The sequence below is a fragment of the Uloborus diversus genome, unplaced genomic scaffold, assembly GCF_026930045.1.
Source record: "Uloborus diversus isolate 005 unplaced genomic scaffold, Udiv.v.3.1 scaffold_83, whole genome shotgun sequence".
NCBI lineage: Eukaryota > Metazoa > Arthropoda > Arachnida > Araneae > Uloboridae > Uloborus > Uloborus diversus.
In genome coordinates this window covers 292,600-301,624 of record NW_026559044.1, presented here as the reverse complement: position 1 = coordinate 301,624, position 9,025 = coordinate 292,600, and positions in this window count along the sequence as shown.

The following is a 9,025-nucleotide window of genomic DNA, read 5'->3' as shown; positions in this document are numbered from 1 at the left end:
ACATTTTCAGAAAAAGCCAAATTTCTTCCGATTATTCATAAAAGAACTATTGCTAATCAAACCATTAACACTTTGACGGCTCTACCAAAATTGCAAATTTTCACTACGAGGCAACCGTTAGGATACGGACATTCACATCTAATAGCCAGAAGGAAAAAATCACTGGTTATCACTTAAGATGGGCATGGCAGTCAAACTGTTAATACTAGAATAGAATAGTAATGTTACATTTCACTTTATTGTATTTCTGGCATAAATACCCGGCGTTGCCTGGGTCAGTAATAAGTGTGAGAAACAATCGCTACTTTCTTTTGTTTTCTGTTTTAACTGAAAGAACTCAAAACACACCGCTTTGACGTGGTTAAAAATTTAGCTGCTTCTTTACTCACAAAAGTAAAACAGCAATAAGTATAAAGAACGAATTAGAATTCATTTAGAAACGAAAGCGCCAATTGAAACATATAAAAATTTGAAGAATTTCCAAAATTTGTCTAACAAAAATAAAGATCACTAAAAAAACTATGCGCTTTATTTAATTAAATAGTACACACACACACAAAAAGAAAAAAAATGCCCTCTACTATGTTTCCCTAAGAGCGCAAAAAGTAGTTTCCATATGTTTAAATGACTTTAGACTCATGTTTGCTCCGGAGAAGCCTTGATTAAAAAATTTCATTATGATTACTTTTAATATTGCTGTTGTAAGGCAACGAATTTTCAAAATAATGGGTTTAATCTTTAATCATTTCATGTGAAAATTACATGACATTTACTGTTTTCTATCACGACGTTTTTACGTTTTTTAGCAATAAATTATAGTCAAAGTTGTTCCCTGATAATGTAGCTATCAATGGTGAAAAAATGGTTAAATCCGTCCAGTAGTTTTGAAGTTTACCCCGGACATCCGGACAGAAGTAGCCCTTTATGTATAAAGATAAGGATGCAACTCCTAAGAAAGCAATAAGTATCAAGCTTGCTCCAGAGAGGCCATGATTCAAAATTTACATTATGATTACTTTTAATGTTGCTGTTGTTAGGCAACGAATTTTAATAACAATGGGATTTATATCTAATCATAACATGGGGAAATTACATGAAATTTACTGTTTTCCACCATAACTTTTTGAAACTAAGTTTTTAAGGAAAAATTTATAGCCTAAGTTGTTCCCCGATAATGTAACTATCAATGGTGAAAAAATGGTTAAAATCCGTTCAGTAGTTTTGAACTTTACACCAGACATCTGGACAGAAGTAGCCCTTTATGTATAAAGATAAGGATGCAACTCCTAAGAAAGCAATAATTATCACGCTTGCTCCAGAGAGGCCTTGATTCAAAATTTACATTATGATTACTTTAAATGTTGCTGTTATTAGGCAACGGAGTTTCGAAACAATGGGTTTAATCTTTAATCATTTGATGTGGAAATTACATGACATTAACCGTTTTCGATCACTCCGTTTTTAAACTAAGATTCTTAGCAATAAATTATTGCCTAAGTTGTTCCCTGATAATGTAGCTATCTATATTGAAACAATGGTTAAAACCGTCCAGTAGTTTTGAAGTTTACCCCGAACATCCGGACAGAGATTAGCCCTTTATGTATAAAGACTAGCAAAAATACCCGGCGTTGCCTGGGTCATATTTGAAGAATTTCCAAAATATATCTAACAAAAACAAAGATCACGAAAAAAAAAAAACTATGTGCTTTATTTACTTAAATAGTACACACACAAAAAAATGAAAAAATGTTCTCTACTATGTTTACCTATGTGTGCAAAAAGTGGGTTTCCAAATGTTTAAATTACTTTAGACTCATGTTTGCTCCGAAGAAGCCTTGATACAAAATTTACATTATGATTACTTTTAATGTTGCTGTTGTTAGGCAAAGAATTTTCGAAACAATGGGTTTAATCATTTGATGTGGAAATTACATGACATTCACAGTTTTCGATCACGCCGTTTTTAAACTAAGATTCTTAGCAATAAATTATAGCCTAAGTTGTTCCCTGATAATGTAGCTATCAATGGTGAAAAATGGTTAAAATCCGTCCAGTAGTTTTGAAGTTTAACCCGGACATCCGGACAGAAGTAGCCCTTTATGTATAAAGATAAGGATGCAAATCCTAAAAAAGCAATAAATATCATGCTTGCTCCAGAGAGGCCTTGATTCAAAATTTACATTATGATTACTTTTAATGTTCCTGTTAGGCAACGAGTTTTCGAAACAATGGGTTTAATCACAGACTAATAAGAGTAGACCGAGCATTCCCAGACTTGCGAATAAAACAAGAAGTTCCGTCTAGAACTATACGAGCCTACTTTCCCATACTACTTTCTACCCATACTACTTTCTAGTACCTGGTCAATATTCGCAAAAATAGCTAAAATCGCAAATTGTTTCAAACATATTTTTGCTAATTTCTAGGAACAAAGTATTCCTCACACATCTAAAAAAAAATTTTTAAAAAAAGGAGCGCCTTTTAAACAAAGCAGCTAATACACTTTTTCCCTTAAAAAATTTCTTTAACAGCTTTCAAAACGAAAAAATAATTAAAATGAATAAGCCTATTAAAATAAATACATCATATAAAAAAAAAACGTTTCTTTTCCCCCTGTTGCCAAAAATAATTTTTTTAATGAATTAATGCACTTACCAAAATAAATAAAAACAATAAAATGTCAACTTAAAGAAATACTTTTCATTGTCAAAAAAAAAAAAAAAAAATCATCTGCGCATATCGTTATGTAGAAAAATAAATGACTTTGAGTTTATTCGCCGAAAACTGAATACCTAAATTAAAACTTTAGCGTGAAAATTAAAACAAATCATATCAACAATAATTATGTCACAGTGAAAACCATAGCGTCGGAGTCGGAGTCAATCTCATTTTGGGATAAAGGAGTTGGAGACGAATATCCAAGAATCGGAGTCAGTCATTTGTCCTCTGTGTATAAATTTTTGTCAAAGCTACGAAGTCAGAGTCGAAGTCGGGGAGTCGGATTCCGATTAATTGTCGGGCACAGGAATCAGAGTCGGAGTCAGGTGCCTCTAAATTCTCAGAGTCGGAGTCTGGAGTTTGGCGTCAATAGCTATTTCCAACAAAATTTATTTGAAATAAATCTGCCTTCAAGTACGGAATCTACATTGACTTTCAGTTTCCCCGTAGGCGCTAATGTTAAGTTTTTGTGAACTGTTCAAAATTGAACAAAAAATAGTTCAAATCAAAAAGTGAAATATGGGACTGAGGTGTCCTCGCCGAGATCTTTCGAACAAAAAAAAAGTTTGTTCGAATCGGACTATTCATTCAAAAGTTATTAGGGGGGGAGACAGACCGACGGGGGGGGGGATCGACAGACATTTTTCCCCATCTCAATACCCTACTTTCCAATTTTTAATTTTTCGATATTTATTGAATTATTTTATTTATTTTAGATTTTTTTTTTGTTTTTCGCGACATTTTTAAGATGCATTAAGCCTTCTTTCATGCTTTTTTCTTCTTTTTCTGACTTTTACTGGGAAAGTAGGCTAAAAATTGGTTCATAGATACATCATGTGACTGGTGGGAGGCTTGGCGAAAACTTTGGCAGCATGGTTGCTAGATGGCAGGATTATCTATAGTTTGACACTCGATATGTATTTTAACACGTAATGTGTTTTTATAAAAAAAAAAATTTTCCAACTGCACAGATTGAACCGTTTTTCTTTTAGTTATGCATTTTTTTGACATTAGTATTAGTTTTTGATCACAGTTTTCAGTAACTTTTATTTCATTCGGAACTGCTACGTCAGCGTTGGCGTAAACGTAATGGCGTAAAAGTTTTGCGTTAACGCAAAAATGTACTAATCGGTATCTTAAATTGAAATTGTAGGTAAAAAATCTTACCGTTTACCGATTGTTTTTGGGCGCTTGCATGTTTAATTGCTTAGAGAGTTATAGAAATTGAATAAAGAAAATGCACAATACTATCTAAACGAAAAACTCACAATATTAGCAAAATATTTACAACTAAGAATAACAAATTTACAAATCGGATTACATAAAAGATCCTTCTTCCGTGTGCCATCAATTCTATTTATTTTATTTCTGAATTTAATTTATTTTATTTTTGATCGTCCGTTATGATCAACGCCCGCTGTTGCTAGGATATTCGCCAGTCATATGGTTTGGTTTATGAGCAGCAAAAGTGTTGCCATAGCTCGGTCTACTCTTATTATAAGTCTGTGGGTTTAATCTTTAATCATTTTATGTGGAAATTACATGACATTTACTGTTTTCGATCACGACGTTCTTAAAATAAGTTTTTTAGCAATAAATTATAGCCTAAGTTGTTCCCCGATTATGTAGCTATCTATGGTGAAAAAATGGTTAAAATTCCTCCATTAGTTTTGAAGTTTACCCCGGACATCCGGACAGAGATTAGCCCTTTATGTATAAAGATGAAATAAATACTTGTTGATACTAAAATGAGCTTTTCCTTTTATTGGATTATTTTTAGTGTCATCAGAAATAAGAAATGTGCTGTAGTACGAGGATCCTTAACCTTGGAGAGGTAAAATCTCATAATATTAAACTTTCTTTGAGAATCAATACTTTTTAGTAGTCACAAATGTTTGATAAATCCTGTCGAATCCAATTGTTTTTAGTTTTCCTGTAATTAAACCGCAAACTCCGCTGGTTGACGGAAAATTAACTACCCCCCCCCCTTTTGGGAAAAAATGATCAATTTTCTAAATTTCATACTGTGTAACAGCATAGGATTTAGACAACGAAATTTATTTCTTGTTCTAAAAACTGATGTTGAGCAGTTGCACATAATTTAAAATTTTGTTTAGCTGTTTTCTCACATTTTTTAGGTTTTTCTTGCCTTTTGTTCATTCTACCTTTTGACTCAATGTTTCAATTAAATTTGCTACATTTTTTCTTTGTAACTTGTTTCATTTTGTGTGTAAAATTTATTACAGTGGGATTTTTTTTTTTTTTTTGAAAGTTATTGCTTAACGGCTTTTTCTTGAATAGAATCATGCAATAAATTTCTACTCTCAGTTCCATTTTGTCTTGGTTTTGTTTTGTTAGTTTTCTCTTTTTACTATTTAAGCTGTCTATTGTTCCTTCACGTGGCTTTTGTCTGATGTCTTTACATCCAAAAGCTCACTAATTTTTCTTGAAAAAGAAATTCCCTCTAACTCTGAAACACGTGTATGCAGTAAGCTGCTAATTTTGAGCGTTAAAACATTGGTCATTACTATTTGCATCTAACTCAGTTAATTTTACAGCTATGAAGATAAAATTCATCATCATAAGAGTGATGATCTGGATATGTTTCTATTACTCAATACTATTTAAATAGTGATAAAGGTAAAGAAAAAAACTCAACTGCAAACCGAAAATTAGCATAAAATACGAGTTTTAGTGCAGCAAAATTAGTAGAAGGAGGAGAGTATCAGCATTTTTTTCTTGTGTAGATATAAAGTAGGGCTACTTGGTGTAAAATATTTAAGCTTGAAAACTTTTTTCCTGTTCTTTGTACATTTTTTTTTCCATTTAAAAATGGCAAAAAATGTATTTTAGCAAAGTTTGAAGGGAAATACCTCGAAAAGGACTGAGTGAAATAAAATAACTTGCAGATAACACACACTTTTATAATACGAACCTGTGATGAAAGTTTGGTGACTGAGACTCAACTGGTACCAGAGTTACAGTGTATCAAAGTTGACCAAATATGGTATTGTGCTCACACAAAGTTTAACATTAATTCATAAAAAAAATTCTACTTTCCAAATACTTAACAGTAAAAAAAGTTCCTGTCCTGCATGCAATAGAAATTTGCACAAAAAATAAGAAAATAAATAATTGAAATAGAATGGGTAAACTTTATGAAGAATATATATAAAAATATAATAAATATATTTTTTAAAAATCATATTGCTGTTTATATTTTCTGTGATTCAATAAACTAAATTCAGGCGATAGAAATTTGCGTTAAATAAATAAATAAATGTATAGATACAGTGGCGCCGACTCCATGGGGCCTGAGGGGGCCCGAGCCCCCTCAAAAATATTTTTGAGGGGGCAGAGCCCCCCCCAATAAATCAAGAGAAGTATTAAGTTATATTATGTTTTCTAAACTCATAAATTTCTTTTATTTTCCTTGTTTAAAGATAGTTTACCTTGTAAAATACATTCAATATTGAGCTAAAGCAAATAATTATTACGGTAGTAAGCAGGTTAACTGAAAACAAGTAGTGTGAATAATGATGGTGTTATAGTGCTGCAAGCACACTTAGAATTTGTCCCAGTGCGCGAACATACGGGTCAAATCTGTTGCCGGTGGGCAGCGCTGCGGCGAGCTCATCTAAGTGTTGCTGATCCGGAAAAAATGTATGAGGGTTTGATTTGTATATTAAATTGGAGGCGTGATGGTTTTGAATGCTTTTGAGAATCGTGTTTAAAAGAAAAACCTTCACAATAAAATGATGATCCTTCGCTTCCTCAGAATCGAAGTACACCAAAGAAATATGAAAACAACGAAGCCAGCTCACCGCACGCTTTCAAAATCCCAAAGGAGTATTACAAGGCACTTTATATTGAGATTTGTGAAATAGTGCAATCTTGCATTATTGGGCGGTTTACATCAACTGGACTCACACTGATCATTGCAGTTGAACAAGAGTGCGTGCTTTTATTAAACAGAGATGAAACAAATTTTGAAAAATCACCTTTCAAAAATAAGCTAGACATTGAGAGACTGCGTTTACACTTGAACTTTGTTAGCCGGTATAACTAATGAAAAAACAACTGGTCTTAAAAAAAACATGCGTAAATTAAATTACCTTTTTACGAAAATACTGTGCGTGTTTGTATTTATTTTTTCCCTTTTTCAAAGCCAAAAAATATGTGTCAGGCTTGTCGAGTTTTCGGGGTTCTAATGTGATTATATGACTTTAAAATGCTTAAAAAGACTTTAAAACTCACTATTTTTCATCTCAAATTTAGAACATTTCCCCTGGTTTACCCCCCCCCCCCATTTTTTAAAAAGTCGGCGTCTCTGGCAAGGGCGTAAAGGGAATGGAGTGCCCTTCCATTCAAGTAAATTGTCCTTCTTACCTTATAATATCAGTGCCTAGCTACGGCACTGCACGACTCCCCATAAAATAGAACAAAAAAAATCTAACTAAGACAAGTGATATGATTTAAAAGTTGAACCAGAAAAATTGTAAACCAATTTTTAGATTCTTTTGCTTCGAAAACACCGTGTCACATACTGTTCGTTTGTTAAAATTATACACACCAGAAAATATGGCATTTTCAAGGCACAAAAATCTGACCTTTATTTGTGGTGGGGGATTCTCCGAGGGATTATATAACTCCCTAAACTCCCGATGACGTCCGGCCCCCCCAATAATTTTTACAAGTCGGCGCCCCTGTATAGATAAATTCTCTCCCATATTCCAGACTGAACAATTATTTTATTTAATTATTGTTCCAGTTAAGTTGTCTTTAAAAATCTTATATAATTAAAAACTGAGCGTATGTATCTATGTATGTCCAAACTTCTTCTCCCGAACGGCAGTGAACTGACCATCAAACCAGGTATCGATGGATTCGTATTTTTCCCGTGCTCATGTTTGGCTATTTTACATAATCCTCCAATAATAATTAGCGGAGATATCAATTAAAAACTATTAACTATGACACTTAGATTTCGACATAAAATCGCTATTTTTCGAAGGCTTTCCTCCATTCAAATTATTATTCAGTGCTTCATCTCAACTTTCCACCACAATGCTTTTATTACGATGTATAGCGTGAGGAAAATCATTGAGATGAAATATCTGTTGCCATTCGTTTTTCTCGAATATGAACAGCTAAAATTCTTGTTTTTGTTTTGAGGCTTTTCCTGTAAAAAGGGGATTAAGAATGTTACTTTGTGGGTTTTTTTTCCGCAATCTGCCTCAAAAATTCACCGCTTTTTTTTTTTTTTTTTGTTTGTTGGTTCAAGCTTGAGTGTTGAACTCGCGTCACTTGACATAACTTTTATTTTCGAGGTGGACCGTGCAAAGCCGGGCGACGCAGCTAGTAGTTTATTATCGTATGCACTATATTTTAATTTATAGCCTGAGATGAGAGCTTATCTATATTATTTGTTATTTGCTATGGTAACGAAAAACATTTTTGAGTTTAACCATTTTTTATTTTAGCGTTGTGAGTAACTGTTAATTTAAGTTTTGTGTATTTCAAGGTAAGGTTGGTCTCAGGAGCCAGGACCTTGCACAGAAATTTTGGGGCCCATCACAAATAACTTTTCCTGGCTCCCTCTACATTGTTTGCCCCTATATTTCACCCCTAGCTTACAAAATATTGGGACCCCTTCAGGCTCGGGCCAGTACCAACAAGCATCCTTCCCCACTTCATCCCCGTGCACGCCTCTGTCAGTAGCTATTATTTCCTTTCTGAGTGTGTATAAAGAGCTGTGCTATTAAGTTTTATATCAATATATTTTTGAACTTTGTTTTCAAAAAAGTATTTTTACAGTTTTATTGCTATATGCAACCCAATTAATATACTGTCAAGCTATAAGGGAGAATGACTAAAAATGATTTAGGGACAGAAAGCAAGGAATAAGAAAAACAGTGCACCGAAATTTCAATATTTTCAATACTTTGAGTTGATAATACATTTAACATATAATCTGATGAAATGAACACCTACTATATTTTTGTAACATACTCAGATCTTATAAAATTTAAGTTAAAAGGTGGATTATTACCATTAACGACGCTAAATATTATGCAATCTTTGGCCAACCTTAATGCACTATAGCTCTAGTACAGTTGAGTCCTTGTCATCAAATTGCTATCATAGTTTTGTATCTTAAAAAGGTGTTACCAGTATCAATTTCGCAATTTTTCACTCAGTCTTTTAAAATATTTGACTTTAAACTTTGCCAAAATACTATGTTTTCCATTTTTGAAACATTGTACCAAAAAAAAAAAAAAAGGAAAGGAGTTTTCAAGTTTAAAAT